A 25,092-nucleotide genomic window follows, 5' to 3' on the forward strand; every position below is an offset into this window, starting at 1 on the left:
CCTGCTGACGTTAATATCTAGTCTGAAAGGCTAGAGAGAAATAGAATAGGCAGCGTTCAAATTGTGAAATAAATAAGAACATCTCACATTCGGCGATGACCCACCCAAACCTCAGTGGCATCCTTGTAGCCTTTCCAGAGCAGACAAAAATGTCAATGTTTTCTAGCAGGATGGCAATAAAATGAACATTTTATTTGCATTGAATTCTTGAATCGCTATGTGGTGTCTTGGGCAAACATTAACAACTGCTTTTTAAAATTCTGGAGTAAAGTACAATCTGGGAATGGGGGTGGGGTGGGGTGTCTGAATGTGAATGAAAGAGGCCGAGTAAAAATTGCGAGTTGCCCTGATATTTACTATATAGTTTTATATATTAAAAGGTAGAATTCATTGAGGCTGAGAAGATTTCACATAGATCTTATGTTCTTTTCTATGATTGTTCCAAATGACATACATTCTATAGTTCAATTATATTTTCATTTGTTCATTGAACAAGTTTCTATTAAGCACCTACTTTATGCCAGACAAGACATAGGTCTGAAGATTCATGTTTGTGTTTTTAGGTCTTTTTGTCTAATTAGAATAGGACAGTTATACAATTGTAGTTGGCTAATAAAAAGTTTATTTCATTTTTTTCAGACCCTATACTGTTCCAAGTGGGATTTCTCAAAAATTGTTTTAGCTTCAGATGTAGATTGTGTTTGAGTTGTTTGAGCTCCACTCTTCAAAAATGATGCAGGCTGCTGTTCTGTTCTTCTAGGCTCCTATACTGATCACCTGGTGGTGATGGATAATGGCAGTATTTCTTTTTTTAGAATTATTTAATTTTATTTATTATTTTTAAATGTGCTATAGGGCACATGTACTTGACAGACAGAGAGAGAGAGAAATGAGAGAGAGAGAGAGAGGGAGAGTGAGAGCAAGCAAGAAAGCAGGCCACCAGGTCCAGCACTCAAACCACAGTCAGCCATGTGGGAGTCCAGTGCTTCAACCCCCCCACCTCTTGCTGGTTCCATGACAGGATCTTTAACATTCACCAAAGGAGAAAAGTCTGCGTGTGGATAATGTGTCTCCTAGTACCAGACGACAACATATGACTATAGTATAAAGAATATTGTGAGATATATTGGACATTTTTAAAAATTTACTTTTGACTGGGTAACATAAGTGCATGTCATCTAATTCTATTTTTTTAAATTTTTTAATTTAATTTTTTTGGAGAGGTGTTTTTTTTTTTTTTTTTTGCTATAGGGCACATGCGCTCGCCAGACAGACAGAGAAAGACATAGAGACAGAAAGCGAGAAATCACCCCCAGGGGGGATGGTCATGCCACAATTTCTTCTCCTCCATTCTCCTCTCGGGATCCTGGGCAGGCACACACACGCACCCGGCATGAGTTTTAAGCCACCGGGTCCGGGATGTGAACTGCGGTCGACTACATGGGAGTCCAGCAACATAGCCATTACGCTTACTGCTGGTTCCCCATGTCATCTGATCCTAAAGGTATGAAGTGGCATATAGTAAAAAGTGAGTTTTCTTTATTAAATAAATCAATTCTTTGGACTATAAGTTGTAAATTTATAATTTTTAACTACTCAGAAATTTTAAATGTTACATTTATTATGCTTCTCTTTTTACTACTTTTAGATTTTGTATCATAGACCATTCTGATTTTTTGAAGTTCTACTCTTCTTCTTAAGCTTTCATAGTGTGGTATTTCATATTTTTTGTTTTTGTTTTCTTTTAGAGAGATACTTTGCTATAGGGTACATGCTCTGTCCAGAGAGGCAGAGAGAGACAAAAAGTGAGAAATGACCTCCGAGAGGAATGGCCATGCTACAATCCGTTCTCCTCCAGTCTCTTCTTGGCATTTTGGGCATGCATGCACATATTCCTGGTGTGTTTCAAGCCTACAGGTCTGGGACTTGAACCACGGTCGAATGGGAGTCCAGGGACATAACCATTATGCCATCTGCTGGTCCCAGTATTTCAGATTTGTATCTTTGATCTGTGAAGATTAATGTTAGTAGAAGATGTGAGGTAACGTGATCTGTGTTCTTGGTTCCCCTCTGACTGGCTGGTCTGTGTTTACCACGCAGTTCTTTCAAAGACAGTTTTATAATAGTTGAGTTTTTATAGCAGTAGGAGGAGGCAGAAGGGCACACGGGAGGCTCTCAGCGATGCATTCGCTTTGCCTCTGCTGTTTTTCCCTCTTTCTTCCTGTTCCTGCCTGGGTTGCTCTTGATTTTGTTGCTTTAATTCCTGGGTGTTCCCACAGTGTCTCAGACCCCTGCAGTGGATTGATGAGCCTTCTGCTTCCTGTTGGAAGAAAGAAAGAAGCAGGTACAGAACCTGTATTTCTAAGTGGTGAGGCCTTGGAAAGGTTGGAATCGATGCTGAGGCTCATGTGAAGCCAGGTGGAGCATAGTATTTGATGTTCAAGCTTTCAGGATCCTTCAGTGCTGGTTGACTTGCTGGGGAGGTCCCCGAGATTGAGGACTACATGTAGTGTTCGGATCACTGTGACGCTAACTCAAGGGCTGCTCCGGCTGCTCGTGGTAGGACCGTGTAGGAGTTGGTGCAACAGATAGACTTAGCAAATCTGCTTGAATCTCTCTGTGTAAGCACGTTGTTTATCGGCACACATAACTCATTTGTGGATTTCCTATTCTTTTCATAGTTTTTAGTCACTAGGAACTCTGAAAACTGACCCCGTTTCTTTTGTAACTTTTCTAAGAAAGCACATGTGATCTTTTGTAGCATGTGGAAGCAAGCGTGGGGGCGAAGCGTGATCTCCAGAAAGCTGGAGTGGGCGCCAGGCTCCGTTCTTCCTTCCTCTCAGACCACCCTCTCCCATTACCTTTGTTATCCTCATGCTCAGTCTCTCATACCTCTGAATTGGGGACCTCCAACCCTCTTCACCTTCACAATGTCCCAGTCCCACAGCTTACAAACACATTTAAGCCCCTCATGTTTTCAAAGTTACTTTGTTGAGATAAAGAGACAGAGGTACCTCGGACAGGGCCTTATCACACCATGATCTCCTGCAAGCCTTCCTGTCAGCCACAATCAGAGCTCTGCTCACAGTCTTGCCCAGCACACAAAGGTTGCCTTGAGACCTGAACCTGAGGCCTTCCGATTCAGCTCCAGTATCCCTACGTCCTGTGCCACTGTGGCTGGGCTAAGTCCCCCATCTTTATAACATTTCTAAAACTCTCTCGGCCTTTCCAATCCCTTTTTGAACTATTGCCTAACCTCTCATCCATCTTCTAATTTAAGCTCTTGAAAGAGTTGTCTATGCTTACTACTTTCTTATTTTATTATTATTTTTTTAGAGAGCTTTTTGCTATAGGGCATGTGTACTCACCAGAGAGACAAAGACGGAGAGATAGAAAGCGAGAAATCACCCCCCAGGGGTGACGGTCACACAGCAATACCTTCTTCTCCACTTTCCTCTTTGGATTTTGGGCATGCACGCACATGCACCTGGTGTGAGTTTCATACCACCAAGTCTAGGACTTGAACCACAGTCGGCCATGTGAGAGTCCAGTGACATAACCATTTTGCCATCTGCTGGTCACTCTGGTTACTACTTTACTAGCTCATTCCTCAACCTGCTATTATCATTCCTTTCGTACTATTAATATGACTCCTGGTTCGTCAATAGTGACTTCCTCTTGTTGCCAGAGCCGTGAATATTTTCCCATCTATTCTGATAGTAGAACATGCTGCTGGGCTTGTACATCCTATAGTTTTTGTCACCTTCTCCTTTCCAATTTTGTCATTTACTCTTTCTCTGGCTAGTCTTTCAGTGATGGGCTCCTTTCTCTTCTCACTTCTTAAATATCAAGCAGTTCTAGGAGTCCGATGGTGGCACAGTGGTTAATGAACTAAAACCACAAGGACATGATCTTGGGACCGCCCACACACACTGGGCACACGCCGTGATCCTGGCTGCCTGAGGGTGGGGATGGATTGTGAAGTGAGGAACCTATTGGGGGTGCTATTTCCCAGTGTCTCTCTAGCTCATGAAACTTTAAATAAATAAACAGAATATACAAGTTCTTGAGCTGACTCTCTACCACCCCGCATTATAAAAATGTAAGGGTTTGTAATCTAGATATTTTAAAAACCACACCCAGGGGATTCTGCTGTATGCCAGATTTGGGAAGTACTGGTATGTATGGTTTAGACCATGTTTGGAAGGCAAGATCTAGATCCAGGTGCTGTGTGGGATAACTGGTCATAAAATAGTTAAAAGAGCTCTCAGTATAAGGCAAGGACAAGAATTTCCAGCTCTCCAGTCATTCTCATCTGGACTATTTTTAACTGGGAACTTTAATTCTGGCCAGACCCTTTGCTTTACATAATCACCAAACAGATCTCCACATTGTTGCTTACATGGTAAGGCCAAGCCTCTTTGGTCTGTGCTACAAGTGCCTCTGATCCACCTTGCCTGCTTCTTCACACACCTCTTGCTATCCTTGCTTAGCACTTCTTTTGGCTCCCACAATGCAGAATAGCTGTAGTTTTCCGGCCTCTGTCCTTTTGTTCAGGCTGTACTCATTCTGTTTCCCCTTTATCTTTGCATGAAGTGATGTTTACTCTCCCATAAGACTACTCAGGCATCACCCCTGGGAAATTTTCCCCAGCACTCCCCGTCCTGCTTAGGAGTATTTGTAGGAGACTCACAATACTCAATGCCCTCAGTGCCTACCTCTGTCACTGCCCTTATGCTGTTTTTCTTCTCTTTTTAAAAATTTCCAGAGGGTGCTGGTGCTTGCCAGAGACAGACAGAGAGACAGAGAGGCAGAAAGTACCCCCCTCCCAATGGGGCATAGTCCTACCACCACCCCTTCTTTAAATCCCTCCATCTTGTCGGGATTTGGGGCATGCATGCATACATACCTGGCATGTTGTTCAAACTGCAGGGGCCAGTTTTCAAACTGCACTGGACCATGTGGGATCCTACTTTAACCACTGCTCGGCAAGGCCAGCCCTATTTTTCCCTCTCTCAATAATTAGTTTTTAAGCACCCCTCTTACTCCTTCCACATACACTGGGCTTAAGGGCAAGGATGAATGCTTTAATTTTCTATCTGTTGTGTGAACTCAGAACTCAGCACATGTCCTAACTCAGTCAATGCTCGTTGAAATAATCTTGAATGAATGAAAGAAGGATTGAAATTCAATGACGATTTGCATACACCTAATCATGGCATTGTTTGTTGACTCAGCAAGCATCTTAGCTTTGTAAAAGTAAAACAGATACAAACACATTCTGTTGACATGAAGTTTATATTCTTGCTCATATTTATGAGCCAGAGAAAAACCACATTTCTTTGTTTTTCCACTTTTACATTGATCTGATTTCCTTCGGAATTGTTTTCTGTTGGGGACTATTGAGCATACTAGTGTTCTTCTATTGTGAAGTTACTGAAGACATAGTTAAGAGGAGAACAGAGATATTAGAAAATGTAGGTGCGGACATTGGAATGGTTTATTTAAAATCCACTTTCAAGCCTATTCTAAGCCATTTTGATAAAAAAGAAAAGTATTTCACGAGTATTTTTTTAAACACCCAGAAGACATAGATAGCATACCATAGTACCAGTGATATTGATTGAAGGAAGGGTCACTGCAATTACAGTACCTTGTCAGGAATTTCTCCATGGAGCAGTTATTCTACAGATCGGACCAGCTCTTGAATTAGCGTGTTACTAGTGGAGTCTCTTAAAAGCCTATGTTTACTGATTGACACCATAATAACAGCATCACATGCCTGGTGGTTGATGGACGGTGTTTGATCGTTGTTCCATATTACTGAGCCTGCATCCACACTCAATCAATCACTGAAGCACAGTCAACTGCATTAGGAAATGAGGGCAAGCTTTTGTTCAGTAATGCATTTGATAAGTTCAGTCTTCTAAACCTGGAACTGGGTGATGATATGGCTGGTCTATGTTCAAATGGAGAATAATTTATTGTGATTTTTGCCATGCAATTTCATCCCTGCTAGTCCAGAAACTCATTACAAAGTGGAAGTGATTACTAATCAAGATTTCTAGCCTCTATTCCTTCCCTGATAAATCTTACCACCCCTCCCACTCCTAGCATGTTATCCCAATTTTCAGCTGGTGTTAGTATGTAGCATGTATTGCTGTAAGTAATAAAACAGGGAGAACTATGTGATATTTAAAAATATTAAAAAATAGTCATATTTCATATAAATGACTTTTCTTTTTTGGATTTTCTAATCATGACATTTCTATAATGGGAATGTTTGAATCTGAGGCATTGGAGTATTAAAATGGCTCATTATCTGGGATCCCATCTTCTCACTGGTTTATAAAAGCTTGAAAGGTGCCTTCTTGTGCCTGTTCCATAGCCATCCATTCCAAAGGCCTGCCTAAGGAAAGCAGGTTAGAGCTAGTTGGTATGGAACTATGGTTGAGGCTGACATGGTATTGATAACCAGTATGCAGCATTTTCAGGGCAGGAGAGGGAGAATGGCTAAAATGGGATTTTGAGTGGAATCATATAGGGAAAAATTACATGTGCTCTTACTCTTACATATTTCATAAATATTATTGCTAAAAGTTAAAAAATTCTTTTTTTTTTTTTTTTTGGTAGAGAGGTTTTTGCTATAGGGTGTATGAGCTTGCCAGAAAGACAGAGAGACAGAAAGTGAGAAATCACCCCCGAGGGGAGATGGCCACACCACAATCACTTCTCTATTCTCTCAGGATTTGGTCATGCATGTACACACACCTGGTGTGAGTTTAAGCCACCAGGTCTGGAACTCGAACTGCGGTTGACCACAAGGGAGTCTAGCGACATAGCCATTATGCCAACTGCTGGTCTCGAAAAGTTAAAAATTTCAATGTACTGCCTGGTTTTGATACTTAAATCCATTAAAATGAAATTGTCTTTGTAGTTAATCCATAGTCCCAGAAAATAATAGCACTTATACTTTGGTATAGTTGACAAAAGTATTAATGTCTTTTTAAAGTTTATTCATTTTTGTCTTGAAAGAGAGACAGACAGACAGTCCCCCTTGACAAGGTTTTATTACACAGTGATCCAACCTCTCAACCCTCCAGCCAGACAGAATCATAGGCACGTCCAGCCCAGCCTGTTCAGGTCAACCCTGGATCCAAATTTGGGATCCAACCAGAACTTTCTTAGGTGGCTTCAGCATCATACAGTGGCACCCTACTGCCTTTGCTGCTGTGTCTGGTTCATTGTTAGTATCTTACACAGTTATTTATTTTGCATATCATAGAGTGTAACCATTCTATATATTTGGAGTCTTTTTGATTACTATGTATTACCAAAGCTTTAAAGAACAATGTTATAACTAAATAATCAGTGGGTATGTATTTTCCTATTACATTAGCTATGTACCAAAATGTATGCAAGTTATATATTTTCGGTTTATTTTTAAATGCTGTCAGAAAAGGTTGCTATTTAAAGGAATCCTTAGCGAAGGTTTTTGTAAAGCAAATTCTTACTCCCTAATCAGGATGTTTATGTGTTGAGTTTCTTTAAGCAATGCTTGCAGGGCTGACTTGGTGGTACAGTGGTAACATGTTGCTTAAGCAATGCCGGATCCACATGGAAGGTCACAAGTTCAGTTCTCCAGTGAACCCAAGCATGTTTACCTGTGATCCTACCTGGTTGGGAAGGCTGGGAGGACTGTGGTATTACACCCTGTTGAAGGTATTTGTCTGTCTCCCTCCTCCTGTTTTTCACTTTTATGAAAGAAAAGCAAAAAAGGGATGCATAGAGTTTTATTTAAAATAGAAATTAAATGACGTTTTAGAATCCAACAAAATGCATTTCCAGATAATGGATAAAACTCAAAGTAGTTATTTTGCTTTAATTCTCAATGAGATTTGCTAATGCATTTAACTTTTTTATTTTATTTATTTATTGAGAGGTTTTTGCTGTAGGGCATGTGTGCTCACTGGAGAGACAGAGACAGAGAGAGAGCATGAAATCACTCCCCAAAATGGCCATGCCGCAATCCCTTTTCCTCCAGTCTCCTCTCAGGATTTTGGGTATGTATGCACAAATGCCTGGCCAGGTCTGAGATACCACCAGGCTTGAGACTTGAACTGCAGTCGACTACATGGGAGTTCAGCGATGTATCCATTACGCCATCTGCTGCTCCCTATATTTTTGTTTTTAATAGAAAATAAATGTGAAGTTGAGAATAGATGAGAGCATGGAAGGACATTTCTCTGCTGAGAACACTCTGGCCCCTCTAGCCCTCCAGGCGTGAGCAGGCTTCTCAGCACACAGAAGCTGAGAGAACACTCTGGCCCCTCTAGCCCTCCAGGCCAGAGCAGCAGGCTTCTCAGCACACAGAAGCTGGGGCCACCCGTGCTGTGTGTGGAGTGGAGCCTGGTCTGACTGAACACAAGCCTGTGGCTTGCTGGGCTGCTCCCTCTCCATCCAGGAGGAGAACTTCTGGTTCTGACTGTTCCAAATCAAAATTTGAAGACATAAAATGTTCAGGGTATTTTCTTTTCTCAAATTGAAATGATGCTTGCTCCATGTTTTACCCTACCCCACAGAGAGATGTGCAGGGCAAGAAGTCAAAAGCATGTCTAGCTTCACTCAGGACACCTGGCCATGGACCTCGGCGTGGTACTTCCCTTGGTCTCGTGAACTTCTCTGAAAACACTTTCACTTTGGATTTTGGCCCCATATCACGACAAAAAATGGACAAATCTATCTTATGAAATGAGGGCCGAACTTCTCTGAAAACACTTTCACTTTGGATTCTGGCCCCATATCACGACAAAAAAATGGACAAATCTACCTTATAAAATGAGGGCCCAAATCTTGTGAACAAAAATTACTCTCACGAGGAGTCCACTGACAGTTTTGCTAGGTTTTTGTTATGTTCATAGGTGGCTGGTCCCACCTTAATGGACACTTGGTAAGATGTCATCACGTCTAAGCAGGACACATTGACCTCGTATGAGGTCCATTGCTGGCGCCATTTTCTGAGATGAGTAGGGGACAGTCATCTCTCACTGAGCCCTGGTCTCATCTCATGGCCACATTTCAGGACCTCTGCTAGAGTTTAGAGAAAAGCTAATTGCTGTGTGTGATCCTTAACCTCACAGGGATGTGAGAGCTATAGATGCACAGGTGTGTATGTGTGAACTCACAGGTGTTCAGTTGCCTCACGATAAAGCAACATGCTTTATTTAACATTACTACACATTAGGCTGTCAGAAAAGTCATGATGCATTTTTCTGTGTTTCTACGCAAAAGTGTATTATGATTTTTCTGACAATCCGATATTATTGATAATAGTATTTTATATTATTAAGTTTCAGTATTACTTAGGATTTTATGTATGTGTGCATGTGCATGTGTGTGACTTATGAAACAGTGGGAAAAAACCCACCCAAACTCTATGACACAATAGTATACAATTTTATTTTTTAGATTTTTTTGGCCTTAGGGCTGTTAGACTTTTAGAGAGAGAGAGACAGACACAGAGACAGTGAGAGGGAAAGTAAGAAATCATCCCTTGGTGTGATGACCATGCTGCAATCTCTTCTCCATTCCCTTCCTGGGATCTTAGGCACACACACAAGTTCCTGGTATGATTTTCAAGCCACCGGGTCCAGGACTTAAACCACAGTCAGCCATGTGGAGTTCAGGGACATAACCACTATGCCATCTGCTGGCCCCAATGGTATACAATTTAAACAGGAAGAAAACACATTTTTAGGGTTGAGCCCTCTCAGTGGTCTTCACTGGGTGGTATGAAGGACAGTGACTGAGCGCCCAAGCCCTCAGGGCAAGCGCAGCAGGCAGTGTGCAGGGTACCTAGAAGGCCTTCCTTCATGATCCCTTTCTTCTGTAACTGCTGGAGGAATGAGGAAGCTGGACCTCACATTGACAGAAGGCTGTTGAATAATCTTCGGGGAAATTTTCTCTCTACAATAAGACTTATTTTCCTAGGTTTGGAAGTCAAGAGTCGTTAGTCTTTGATATTATATGCAAACTTTTGTAGTTCTTGGCATTCGTGTGTTTTTCTAGGGATAGGTCTGGTAATTTTTATCAGATTCTCAAAAGGGTGTGCAAAACACTTGAGCTCTGGTCAAGCAACCATGTCCTAAACCATGTGGAGTTTTAGATTATAGGGGTAGTAGATGGCATGGTTGTTCAAGACTGTCCCCTGGGCCTTCCTGTTGGCCCTTTCCTTCAGGTGGATTAGTATCCCGTCCCACTGATATTGCCCTTGGCTATATAACTTACTTTGACAAATTTCATGAGAGTGGGAGTGACACCTGCCACTCCTTAGGAAAGACTTTAAAAACCTCTGCCTCGTTCCACCACCACTCTCTTTCCTATGGTACAAGACTGACATGTCCCAGAAAAGTACTGTACCTGTTGTCTTGACTGTCCCATGAATGAGAAATAGTACATATTGCTGTAGGTCACTGAGATCTGGGGGCTCTTTACTGCAGGCAGCATAACTTAGTTTGAGCTGACTGATCCAATAGGTGGCAGCCTGAATGACTTTCAGAATCCAACAGGGCGTCACCAGAGCGGCCCATTGTAGTGAGCTCCCTGTGGGCTGGTCCATTTAGGGAGGATACAATTTTTCCTATGGATTTTAGGCGGTCCTTCACGATTTCTCATGAATTTAGAATAAGTCATTTGTCCTGGGAGGTTCATCTATTAAGAGTCAGAGAGGCTGTTTTATGCAGAATCCCTCTCTCTAGGAGAAGGGAGCCACTCTGCACTCGTTTCTCCCCTCTGCCCCATGGACTAGTGTAAAATAGGGAAGAATTACTGATGAATAGGTGTCTAAGGTCAGGAACAGCTCTTTGAAGCATAACACAAGCCACCTAACACAGCAGGTATGAACATATTGAAAAATTATAAGGCACATGCCATTTGTGGGGCAATGTATACTACAGATGCATTTTCTCAAATGCTCCCTTACTCTGGGCATGACAAGGGTGAAAAATAGGTGTGTACCACAGTAGCGCACGATGAAAGGCCACCCAGGAAAGAACACAGATTTCAGAGGAGACTCGTAAACAAAATACTACCTTCGGGAAAATAAAGAAGCCATCTATTACCCACAGAAAGTGCATAATAATAAGAACAAGCGCTTCATCACCTCGCGTTTGACAGCTGGAGGTCAGAACACTCGTGAGGGAAACATCGCACAATCCCCTGCATTAATCTGAATGCGCTACACTTGAATCAAAGGACTCTTCTGTCTCAGAGATTCGATGTTTGCCACACTCCCAGATTCTTAACTACGGTCGCTACTCGGCAGATTTAGTTTTTATTCATTTTCTTGTTTAAAAGAATCTGCACCAAATTACCCCTAGTGACTTAAGATGGAGAGGTTGATGACCAGTCCACAAAAGATATATACGCCTTACAGCTTTTTCCTCGATGGAACACGATGATAGAAATGATACTACTACAGTTATTCATACCCGAAGTGGAATGATTCCTTCCTAATCTAGCACATGTAAGAACATGCACAGCCTTCCTAATCTAGCACATGTAAGAAAATGAATAACTTCTTTCCATCTCAGATTTGATTTCATATTACTTACTGGTATTTTTCATCTCTTTAGTGGTTATTTATTGATAGCCTACTGTTTGCCAGAAACTGTTCTTACAGTTGGGGCTTAGCAAAGACTCTGCCTTCAATATGGTCGCATTCTAATAGGGGATGGCAGAAATCAAGAGCCAATGACAAAAATAAACCTGTAATACGTCGGATAGTGATATATACTCTGAAAACAATAAAGCAGAGTAAGAGAGGTGGAGAATTATAGACATGTAATATTGATATTTTATAGGGGTCATCACTTAGAGAAATTCGATGAAAGTTCCAATTGAATGAAGGAAACATCTGTACAAATATGTTAGAAGAATGGGGAGTTAGGTTTACTTTGATTTCATTTTGAAAAGTTGTACAAAAACTTTATTTTGAGCGTATTATGGCAGCTTATGATAACTTTCTTGTAGCGACTCTAAGATGCAGAGCTACTGGTAAAATAAAAGCTATGTCTTAAACATGACATGTGTCATTGTAAGTGCATATTTCCACACATCGGGTTCACTGTAAGAGGGTTACACGTGTTTAGGGTAAGGTGTTATAGATGAAGGATGGACACAAAGAACAGTTCAAATTAGTGAAAAGTCTGGATATTAATTTTTTAAAATAAGATTATTTTAAACCATGTTCAATTATAGGCAAGTCAACAATGTCACATAGTTGTACCTTTTTGAATTAATAATCAGAATGCTTGAGATTAACGTAACAAACCATGTAAATAAATGTTTTCAAAGTGTCTGAGAGCCCATAAACAATGATTCCTGTGGTTGGGTTGGCATTCTCCTTGTATTCTTACTTACCTGTGGATGTGCTGGAAACACGTATTTTTCAAAATGAATATAGACAGAACTCAAGCCTTAGGCAGGCCATCACAATTTCCAAGTAAAGAATGCTTAATCTTCAGAACTGTTTTCTGCTTCTTTTTCAGTTCATCTGTCCTGGATTCACTGTTTTTTGGAAACAAAAACAGAAATGAAATTTGAGTTCCCAAGCTTGTCAGAGCCCCATTTTAAAGTAACTCTTATGCATAAAATTTGACTTTATCATAAAAAAATCACATGATCTGGTCGTCATAGTTAAACCTCAGGGAACCTGGGCTTTGATTGCTGCTGTTATAGTGGAACATTAGATTGTTGTTACTTTGTACAAAAGCTTAATTAAGGTGAAGGTGAACAATCAACTTAAAAAAATACAGTTCTTTATCCCCATCCTTCTTGTAACCTTCCTCGAACTCCCTTTCAGTAGGTATGGTGAATGTCAGATACTGAAGAGGTCCAGTCAGATCCATTCCCCTAGCATCATGACAAGTGTCAGAATTGGACATTTCTGAGGGAGTGCTTGTGACAGAGCTACAACCTTCCCTCTCCCTCCACTGAACACTGATTATTCCAGAATATTGCACTAATGCAATATTATCTAAGACACATTTGCATCCTCCTTAGGGTTACCTGAGATGGTATTTTTGCATGTATTTTTTTCTGTTGAGTTAAATAACACACCTGTTACTTTTAATATGTAAAAACATTTGTTTCTTCATGGCAGAATGGTATTTTATAAACAAAACATTTTTGTCTTCAATTTACAGGTGTACCAGGCCAAGTCCTTTGTCTTTAAAAAAATGTCCAAACTTGGTTTATTTCTCTTTTCTAAGAAATCTATTTTCTCTATGTATTTTCCTCTATATAGTCTATTCATTCATATCAGGCCTTGAAACAGGGCTTGATAATATTAAAAAGAATCAATGGATCCTCTTTAAAGCACCAAACACAATCCAGCAGGTTGAGACGGAAGGGTCAGCTTTCCTCCTGGTTCCAGACCATCTGTCTGACTGACTGTCTCTTCATCTGTCCATCCATCCATTCACCCATCCTCCCCCTTTTCAGACTTCTGGATGCTTGTTCTTAAATGGCTTTTCTTCTTGTACTCCAGACTTCTGTATCTGCTGTGTTAGTTTCCTAGAGCTACTTAACAAATAAGTACAAACTGAGTAGACTCAACTGTCAGAAATGTACTCTTTCGTGGGTCTGGAGGCTAGATATCTGAAATCAAGGTTTCAGTAGGGCAATACTCTCTGAAGGCTCTAAGAAAGACTCATTCCTTGCCTCTTTAGCTTTCAGTATTTGCACAATTCTTGATTTCCACCAATATTTCTTCCTTTGGTTGAGTCAGTGGATAGAGGCAGTGCTACTAGCTTGCACCTATAGGACAGTTTGCCCACAAAAAGCTTGACTTTTGCTAGGGATTTTTTTTTTTTGGGGGGGATTAGGGGTTGTATCTGAGATTTTCAGGTAATAAGCATCACTCAAGTTGGGAGTCAAACCCAGAAACTGCTGCTTTCAGTCATTGGAGAGTGACCCTCAGGGCAGAGCAACCTAGACCTTTACAAGGAAGAATTACCTGGTGAATTCTGAGCCTCTGTCTCCTGCAACTCATGGTTTCAGAACTCTACACTCTGGGGACACACTGCAGTCAAGTGCTGCTTGTGCTTCAAAAGACTTTGTCATCACGTGGCGTTCTTCCTGTGTAACTCTATTTTGTGCTTCAAAAGACTTTTCTGTCACGTGGCATTCTTCCTGTGTAACTCTGTTTTTATGTAGTGTTCTTGTTTTCTGTTTCTCTGAATTTTTCTTCTTATAAGGACAGTGGTCATTAGATTAGGGTCTATCAAAATTCAGTATGACCTCACCCATCCATCCATCCATCCGTATGTCTGTCTATTTATTTTAAGTTTATTGGTTTCTTCTATGGATGAAAGAGGCAGCACTCCCAAAAGGGCCCTGAGTCTGCGATCCATCCCCATCATCAGCCAACCCTGGGTCATGGGCACACACATGTCCAGCACACTCAGGAAGGTCTCAGCATGTGGGTCAGCCTCAACGAGAGTCACATTTTAATGCACCACCATCCGGCCCTGGTATTACATCTTCACTTGATTAAATCTGCAAGGACCTTATTTCCTGGTGAGGGCCATACTGAATTTCTGGGTGAGCATGCCTTTTGATGACACTATTCAACTCAGACCTGAGTTTATATTTTTTCTTTTATAGTGTGTTCTTTTTGTGCCTTATCTAAGACACATTTGCTCAATCAAAGGTCATAAGTATTTTCATCTTTTATACATATTTTGTAATTCTTAATATTATGGGTATGATCGATTTTGAGTTGATTTTTGTTTATGGTGTAAAGTAAAATTGGAGGTTTATATCATCATATTGGATATCTAGTTGTTTCAGTACCTTGTATTGAAAACTACCCTTTCCCCTTTGAATTACCTGGCTAGCTATGTTAAAGCAAACCGAACGTATATGGATGTACATATTCCTAGACTTCCTAGTCTAGTCCATTGACTCGAAGGTCAACCCTTACACCAATACCACCTTTTCTGAATGGCTGTAACCTTATATAACAAGTTTTGCCATCAGGTTATATATATATCCTTCAACTTCATTTTTCTCTGTCTAAATAGTTTTGGTTATTCTATCTCCTTTGTTAAGTATGAATTTTAGAACTAGCTTGTCGTTTAAAAATTCCTGAAAAGGGACCAGCAGATGGCATAATGGTTACATCACTGGGCTCACACATGACCGACTGTGGTTCAAGTCCCAGACCTGGTGGCTTGAAACTCACATCAGGCATGCGTGTGTATATGCCCAAAATCCTGAGAGGAGAATGGAGGAGAGAGGATTGTGGCTTTGCCATGCCCCCTGGGGGGTGATTTCCCACTTTCTGACTCTCTAGCACCATACAGGAAAAATCTCTCTTTAAAAAAAAATCATGCAGATATTTTGACATGGAATTTATTTAATCTATAGGTCAATTTGGGAAAAATTTATAGCTTAACAATATTGAGTGTTCTGATACTTAAACATTTCATATATCTCCATTAACTTAAACCATCACTCTCTCAGTAGTGTTTTACAGTTCTTTGTTTTGTTTTGTTTTCTTTTTTCTTTTTTCTTTTTTTTTTTGACAGATTTTTGCTATAGGGTGCGTGCGCTCGCCAGACAGAGACATAGAGACTGAAAGCGAGAAATCACCCCCCAGAGGGGATGGTCACACCGCAGTCCCTTCTCTTCCATTCTCCTCTCGGGATCTTGGGTACGCACGCACACATGCCTGGCATGAGTTTTAAGCCACTGGGTCTGGGTGGCGAACTACGGTCGACTATGTGGGAGTTCAGCGACATAGCCATTACGCTAACTGCTGGTCCCCTGTTTTGTTTTCTTTCACTGCTAAAGTTCCGTGTTTTCCTCTTTTATTATTTTCTTCATCCTGAAGAACTTTCTTAAGCATTCCTTTTTAAAAGCATTTCTTTTTAATTTTTAATTTTTTTTTTGAGAGGTTTTTCGCTATAGGGCGCATGCGCTCGCCGGACAGACAGAGACATAGAGACAGAAAGCGAGAAATCACCCCCCAGGGGGGATGGCCATGCTGCAGTCCCTTCTCCTCCATTCTCCTCTTGGGACTTTGGGGACTCACACACATGTGCCTGGCATGAATTTAAACTGCTGGGTTTGGGACCTGAACCTTGGTAAACTCTGTGGGAGTCCAGCAACGTAGCCATTATAACACCTGCTAGTCCCTAAGCATTCCCTTTTTAAAGCATATGCTCTGGCAAGACATTACTTTAGGTTTCCTTACTTCATCTTAGAATAATCTTACTTTGTTTTTACTCCTGAAGGGTATTTCTGATAGGATCTTGAGTTAGCAATCATAGTCTTTCAGCTCCTTAAAGATGTTTTTTCCATTCTCTTTCATGGTTTCCACTAAAAAATCTGTTATCACTCAAATAATTGTTCCTTTTTAATATATTGTGTCATTTTTCTCTGGTACAGTTTGATTATGTAGTGTTTGGACAGGATTTCTTGAGTTTAAATCATGTTTGAGGTTCTCCTAATGTCTTGAATCTGTACGTTTATATCTGTCCCCAAACTAGAAATCTTTTCATTTTTAAGTCTTTTTTCTTTCCCCCTCTTAGCATTTTATGTTGAAAAGTTTCTACTGCAATGCTTCTGCTATTCTCATTGACTTATCACATATCTTCTTGTGCAGGGTCTCTGGCTTCTAATTATATCCTATGCATTTTTCAGTTTAGATATCACATGTTTTTTATCTCTGGAATTTCCATTTGAGTCTTTTTTTTATCATCTCATTGCTTATCATATGTTTTATATTTCATGTCATTGAGTATTTTACAAAATTTATAATAGCTGTTAAATGGATTTTTCTGCAAATTTTATCATCTCTAATTTCCGTTTGTTTCTATTAATTGATAGAATCTTCTGATTATAGGTCATTATCTGTCTTCTTTCTCACATGTCTGATCATTTGTATTGGTGCATTTTGCATTGCTTAGTGATGGATTTTGCTGTATTCCTCTAAAGAGTGTTGGGCTTTTTCATTTACTTGCAGATTAGTTTGATCCCTTTGAAATTTTGCTAGTAAGTTTTGTTATGGCAGGTCCAGAGCAGTATTTACTCCAGGGCTCATTTATCTCCTGCTATTAAGGCTTAAGTCTTGGACGGTCTACCCAGTATTGTGTATACTATGACGTTTCTCCACTCTGAGTAATAGAAATGTAAATGTAAACATAAAACGTAGATAGAAATTGCATTACAATGTGAATGCTGAGAAACTTTCAGCCTATATCTTTCAGTAGTTTTCTCCCGAGCCTTACAGAGTTTTAATCTGGGCATGTACAAGTCAGTACTTAGACACAAACTCGAGGGAACTTTTTAAAGATCTTTGGGGCTCTCTTGCTGTTTGGTGCTTTCCTTTACAGTATTCTGATCTACAGGTTGCATTCTGTTTAAACTCTGACCTATGTCTTCAATTCAGCCAGGCTGTCAAGCTCTATTTGAATTCCCACTCTGAGCTGTAGTCTTGAAAATGTCTCCAGGAGTGAGTTGGAGCAACCCTTCTCTTAGGGATTATAGTTCCAAGCTGCCTTTTGCCTAATAGCAGAAAGGTTGGTTTATATATTCAAAGATTGTTTTTTAAAGTTTCTTTCATGAAAGTGAGGGAGGGGGGAGGGAGGGGGGAGGGAGGGAGAGAGAAGCATCCTGTGGGTGTGACAGTGTGATCCCTCCAGCATTCTCAGTTACCCAGGATCATGGTTGTATGTGCCCAGTGTGTACTAGTGAACCAGAGATCCAAACTCTGATCTTCCATATGGATCCAGCATCATTTGGACAACATGTAACCACTACACTCCTGAGATGGCCCTAATTGTTTTCTGTATTTCTTTCCCAGTTTGAGTATGGGAGGACAATACCTATTGTAATTAATTTCTCATACATAATTGAGAGTTCAAAAATGGACTTTTGAGCATCTTTTATATACAGGGGATTGGGTTAGTTAGATTCATGGTTAAATAATTATTTTCGAATGCGTGCAAAATTGAGACATATTCTCTAAGGAGTTAGCTTTTAGTATCCTTTCCTTGGGCCTTTTAGTATATTCAATTTGTTCATTCTTTCTGCAAAATTGATTGTATTTCAGATGACTATAGATGCAGGTTAGAACTATTGAAGGTCTGAGTCACTCATATCTAGATTATTGCAGTAGACTTCTAACTAAATCTGATCTTTTCTGTCCCAGTATCTTTCACTCTATCTCCTCATTATTTCCTACATGATTTTAAAAATATGTATTCACCTGGATAATTGCAAGCACTTGCTAACTCTCTCTGTTTCTACCTTGTCTGCTTCTATTTTCAGCCAGGCAACCACAGTGATTCTTTTAGACAGAACATAGATCAGATCAAGCTACTTTCCTGTGTCTCCCCTGTGCATATGTAAATTATTCAGAGTCTTTCTAGCTCACTCAGAATAAGAACTAAAGTCCTTCAAGGGCTTGTGAAACTATATTGGTCTGGCCCTTCTTAACCTTGTCTCATTCTACTCATTTCCTCTCCTATTTAGCCATACTGACCTCTATTATCATCCTTAAAATTTTCTTTTTAAAAAATGTATTTACTTTTCCAGCATGAATACATAGTCTATTAGTCCAGTCAAAGACACTGCCATATACATTATTACCCCTCTCAATGATTTAAGTACATCATGCATGATCTTGCCTTGTGACCACTGAACTGATTATTTTCTTCCTTCACATTTCCTCAGATTAACTCCCACACCTCCTTGAAGTCTTCGGTGGAATATAACCACCTTAATGTTGTCTCCTCGTTATTCTTCAGCTCTTTCAATCCCTCTTACCTCTTATCTTCTGTGTATTTCCCCACAGCATTTATCAGCTTCTAAAAATACTTGATAATCACTTTCTTATTGCTCCTATTATCTTTCATCTCTCTCCCACTAAAATATAAACTCCCCAAAGGCAGGGCTCATTGTCTGTTTTATCACTGATGCAGCCCCATGTCCACAACAGAGCCTGGCACATAGTGGGTACATGATGAACATTTGAGGGATATATGTAAATCTGATGTCATTCCTTTACGTAAGATACTTCAATTTTTTTTATTTTTTGAGAAAGATTTTTGCTATAGGGAGTGTGTGATCACCAGAGAGACAGACAGAAGTGAGAAGTCACCCCCCTTCTCCTGGAAAGGATGGCCATGCCTCAATCCCTTCTCCAGTCTCTTCTTGGAATTTTGGGCATGCACGCACCCATACCTGGTGTGGGTTTAAGCCATTGGGTCCACGACTTGGATTGTGGTCGACTACGTGGAAGTTCAGCAACGTAACTGTTAAGCCATCTGCTGGTCCCAATACTTAAAATTTTTAAAGCATCCATAGAATAAATTCTAAACTTACCCAAAGCAGAGAACATTCTTCTATCTCTGGTATCTACCTTCTTACCCTTTCTACTCACCTACTGATTTAAATTCCACCCATTCTGAACCAGTAGTTCGTTAACATTTCTGCTTTCCTCAGATTTCTCAGCATCATGTCAGCTTTCTAGTCACTTCTTAAAAAAGAATTACTTATTTAATTCTATTTGGTCATGTATTCATTTTAGTTTGACCAGAGGGAGAGACAGAGACAGAGGAAATGAGAAAGTAAGTCACCAGGTCCAGGACTCGAACTGTGGTCAGCCATGTGGGAGTGTTCAATGCCTTCAGGCCACCACAACCTTCAGGTCCCTGCTAGTCACTTTTAAGTATTAGAACAGTTTCACACTCACAAACGTGACCAAGTCCAGACTAATATTAACTGAAACTGTAATACGTCATCCCCTGGCAGGGACCTACAGTGAAGAGAGAGAGTGCTTGCTTTTTCATTCTCTATCCCTCTCCTCCCTGCACTTCTGTTCCCTCCAGAATCCAGTGAAGAATGAAAGAGAATGGATGGAGTCTGTTACCTGTTGAGGCTATAATCTGGCTATTGGTGCGCTCTCGGAGGCAGAGGCTCATGTACATGACAGAATGTCCTTTGGTGACCCCCTTCCCTCCACTCCCACCCCGGGGACCTCTGAGATGCACAGATTCTTACGTAGGTGACATCTTTTTGACTATTGGCAACACCTCCTTCTTAGCTTCTTTCTGTAGGGATATTTTCATCTTGGCAGAAGCCTTCTTGGGAAGAATCCTTTCAAGATGTCTTAAAAGAGAGGCTGCATATGAAGTTCAAATGCACTCACCAGAAAGACAGAGATAGAGAGATAGAAAGCAAGAAATCACCCCTCAAGGGGATGATCACGCTGCAATCCCTTCTCTTCCATTCTCCTCTTGGGATCTTGGTCATGCACGCACACACGCCTGGCATGAGTTTAAGCCACTGGGTCCAGGACTCGAACCATGGTCGGCTACATGGGAGTTCAGTGACATAACCATTACGCTAACTGCTGGTCCCTACCTTTCTTGTCTTGAACCATGATGTGATTAGATATATCCTAAGTATTATTTGAATCAATGAAGAAGCCAACAGAAAAACAGAAATAGTCCCAGGTGGGATTCTATCTGCAACCTCTATTTGACTAGGTGCAAGTTACCAACCTTTGTATTCATAACACCCAGAGGAACAAGAGTATAGCCGGTACATAGCCATACCACCCTGGGTTTTCTGTATGAGCATAAAAAAGCCACCTCGTGTTATCTGAGACTCAGCTTCATCATCCAAAAGATGATGTCATTAAATCAAGCTGAAGTCTAGCTTTCATAGCCTATGATTCCCTCTGTCTCTCTTTCTTGGAATGTGCCAAAGTGCAAAGATTGTGCTTTGCAAAGAGCATTGAGCTTCTTTTCCTCATTTCTATAAGATTGTGATGCTAGTGCTTTGAAGCAGTTGTTTTGAAATTTTCATTGACTTATTGATAAAATGCCATCTAAAGAGAAAGGCTAGAATATAGTGGGGAGGCCAAGAAATATGGAGATCTCAACCAGGGAGTCTGTCCTTTTCACTTGGTGGCCAAACTCTCCTAGTGACAGAGCAGCCATGAGAGGTGAAGAGAGGGTCTTGGGTGCTTGTGCCAGGCACATCTGCCATGGGACTTGGATAGCAGAGGCACCTTGGTGGTGCGAGGTGATCTATCTTCCTGACAAAGCTCCTGCCAGGAGAGAATGTACATAACTCAGCCCTGAGCCTTTCTTTGGGTTCTGCCAAACCTAATGGACAGGTAACAAAACACTGGAAAGAAAGTAATGTCAGCTCAGCCTGGTGACGACCAACACCGCTCCCTTAATTACTCTACGCAGTGACAAAAGCTATTTATCAAGCTTGAAATAAAGTGGTTTTAAAGCCAAAAATGCATGTGCCAGCCATTCAGAGGTTGTAATTTGGGGGGCACTGGTTTAAAGCAACATCAACTCAGATGAAAACAAACTGTAGAACCATGCAACTTTACCTATGCGTAATAGCGCTATCGTTTTTGTCTTGAGTTCTCGTTTTCTCACCTCTTCTTTGCCTCCACGCTAAGCCAAGATCCCACCCTGAAGCCAAAGGAAGATGGCATTTAGTCTTAGTTTACTTATTCAACTGATATTCGCTGTATTAAATGAGTGTAGTGAAAAACAGGCCGAGCAGATCTGAAGGATGAATTTATTCACTGAACATTTATTAGGAACCTACTATGTGCCAGACATTGGTCAAGGGGGTCAGAATAGTGGTACTGAACAGGATGGAAGAGAATTCACTCATGGGTTCACATACATATAAATGAGAACACATGCAAATAAAGGAGAAGATACAGACGGTGATAAATGAGAGCAATTGAGGGAGGGACAAGGAAACACAGAAGAGGCATGGAACGATCTCAGCACTAGAGCAGGAATAAACTTGGCACATCTAGTGAAGGGAACAAAAGGACCAGTGTGGCTTGTGAGGGAGAGTGGAAATATATAAGACTGAAGCAGCCGGCAGGGCCTGTGGGCCAGGCTGAGGAGTGTGGGTTTCATTCCAAGGACACTGGGCCACTGGAGAAGTTTGAGCAGAGATGATCTGAGTGACACTCTCCTGAGGTAAAGAAGTGGAAACAGTTCTTGCAGAAGAATAGCTACTAAGCAATTTATCGAACATAAATAAACATTTATTAAACTTTTGTTATGTGCAGATGCTTAGGACAGAAAGGTGACTCCAGCTCTGCACTTCAAGGCCTGGTCCTGAGCCAGGTTCCCTGCTGTATACTCCCGTGTTCTCCAGTCTGGCATGCATTCCAAGCCTCCTGGCTGCCGTGGCAGGGAAGCTTACAGTTCTTTCAAGTCACACAGTCTTCTCCCTTTGCTGGACAAACTTGGCTGTAAACTGGGAGCCACGCAGGCTGAAAGAATGCTTTCTCTCAACCCTGAGAATGCTCTTTTCTAAAGAGGCTCATCTGGGTGCCAGCTGGAGCAGGATGGCCTTGGAATGAGGATATATGTATCTACAGACCACATAGAGCCCTGGAAGTCATTGACTTGGCAGAAATGAGGAGTTTGAGGCAAGTCATCACCTTCTCTTGCCTGGGAAGCCAGGCAAGAACTCTGTGAGGACACTATGCAACTCACTGTCTCCTTTCAACTTTCTTATAGGGCAGCTATAACCCAGGAAGGCCTCATTGAGATCAGCCTATGTTCTGCAGATCAGGCCTGTGCCCTGACTGCTCCCAACTCCACCGCAAGCTTCACCATTTCAACAATAATAATAATAACCACCATCTCTCTCTCTCTTTAATTTGTTGTAGGGTGCACAAACTCACCAGAAACAGAAAAGAGAGAGGAAAAGTGAGAAAACACCCTCCAGGGCAGATGGCCACACCATAATCCTTTCCCCTCCAATCTCCTCTTAGGATTTTGGGCATGCACACACATGTACCCAGTGTGTTTCTCCAGCTGCTAGGTCTAAGACTTGAACTACACATTGGCCATGTGTGATCCAGCCACCTTCATCACCATGCCACTGGCTGGCCTGATCTGGGTTATATTTAACAGAAGGGAGAATCATTTGGAGGCTCTTGTGTGAAATCCTTGGTGACAGATGATAAACCCTGATGGCGAGGTCTTGAATATATTTTAATGGTACAGCTATAACTAGTGATTTGTCATCAGATTGGTTATGGAGTATGATAGAATGAGAAGAATGTAGGCCAATTTCTGATTTGGTGGTTGAATCCCTGGGATACCATGGCTGAAAATTTATGATGGGGCCAGTATTCAGAGCCAAGCAGGGCAGCTGGACAGCAGCACAGCGGTGGGACATGGCACTCTGTCCGTCATGTCATGGCTGGCCCACATGGGAAAGTTCTCAGTTGACATCCAGAGACCCCTGAGTATACCAGACACACACATGTCCATGGTATTGGACTGGGAGGGGCTGTGGGGTGGGCAACAGCATTAAGATCCCTTTGTGGGTGCAGTGCTAACTCTCTGTTTCTCTCAGTCATGGAAGAAATAAATGAGTGAACTTTAAAAAAGAAAACAAAGTCAGGTCTCCTGTGCTGCAGAGTCTGGTGTTCCCTCTCCACACAGCTTACTGCCTGGGAGCCGTGCAGCGATCCGTGACACTGTGCTGTGGTAAAATTCTGTGCTCCGAGGCAAAGAACAAAATGTCAGACTGTAGCCTTCCTTTAGATTAGAGACTTTCTAACCCAAATCAGTTATGTAAAAGTATTAGATTTCTTGTTCCTGATCATTAAACGGTGTTTACTAGAACTCAGGTAATTCATTCTTAGAACTCTGGACTCATTCGTTAGGAACGAGTGCACTAGGCTATTCTTTTTGAAGTCTTGTGTTTCCCTTTTGGGTGGCCATACTCTCTGTGCATGAATTTCACAGTGTTTCTCATCCATCGATCATTCTCTGTGCCTTTTAATGAAAACACAGTGAAGACAAATGTGCTATTTATAATTTTCTTCCTGGAGCCATTTCAATTAAAAGTTAATTAAATGTCTCCACATCATAATTTTAAAGTATTCTTTCAGTAATAGTGAGACAATGTGAGAATCCCCAAGTCTAAAATAAACTTATGCAAATACTTCTTTAAAATGTCACAGTGGTGTGTAGATAGCATTACTTAACCGTGATGAGTACTTTATGACTTTATTAATTTTATTAATTAAAGTATTGAGAGGATGAGCTTGTGCTTAAGGGATACTCCTTTAAGACATTCTGAAATGTCAGATTACTGCTTGAGAGTGGGCTCTGGATCCTTCTGTGCTTTGGAGCCAATGGTTCTCACATTTTGGTGGCTGTCAGGAAGTACCCGAAGAGCTGACAGAGCACACAATGGCCTAGGTTCACTGATCAAAGTAGAGCCTGGACCTTTCGTATTTCTATTTAGTTCCCTGGAGGGTTCTCTCTTTTTTTTTTGTTTTGCTATAGGGTGAGTGAGAGAGAGAGGGAGGGAGGCAGACAGGCAGAGAGGAAGAAATCACTCCCTAAGGAGTTTGGTCACTCCATGCCTCCCTTTTCCTCCCAGGTTCTTGGGCATACACCTCATGCGATTTTTCAAGCCACCGGGGCTGGGACTCTAGCCCTGCAGTTGGCCATGTGGGATCCAGTACTTGAACCTCAGAAGCGTTGCTTTAGTGCATCACACCGGGCTAGTGTGTTGGATCAGTGACTCTGGATCCTCGACATCAGGGAAAGACGAAACAGATGCAGATACGCTCTCTGTTCCGACTCTTGCCATGTGATGCCCTCTGCCATGCTCTTCACCAGCAAAGACCCCACCACGTGCTGCCCTTGACTTGGCACCTCTGTAGATCCAAACTCTGTTTTGTAAATTTCCCCAGACTCAAGTTTTTCTGTCATTAGCCACACAACAGCCTGAAACAAGTATGATGTCCATACCACAGAAAAGCAAATGGAGGAACAGAGAACGTGCCCAAGGTCACCCCAGCTTTTTCTGGGAGTTAAGATACAAATCCTGTCCAAATGGCTTCAACATTGGTCATTTTAACCATTGCGGTCTCCCACCTACCAGTTTTCTGTCCCACCTTCTTCCATTATCCTCACCTAGGGATCTTCAATGGGACTGACAGAGACAAACACTCCGAGCACAGGATTGGCTGCTGGAAAACACAGGGCTACAGATGAG

General features: G+C 41.3%; 1 pseudogene; it reads right to left on the bottom strand.

Moving 5' to 3' along the window:
• LOC114004449 (protein FAM81A pseudogene) overlaps positions 1 to 10,618 on the bottom strand; it is a 51,189-nt pseudogene extending 40,571 nt beyond the window's left edge.
• Between the last annotated feature and the right edge of the window lie 14,474 nt (positions 10,619 to 25,092).

Source organism: Tupaia chinensis, unplaced genomic scaffold (assembly GCF_000334495.1).
Source record: "Tupaia chinensis unplaced genomic scaffold, TupChi_1.0 Scaffold000349_1, whole genome shotgun sequence".
Taxonomy (NCBI): Eukaryota; Metazoa; Chordata; class Mammalia; order Scandentia; family Tupaiidae; genus Tupaia; species Tupaia belangeri.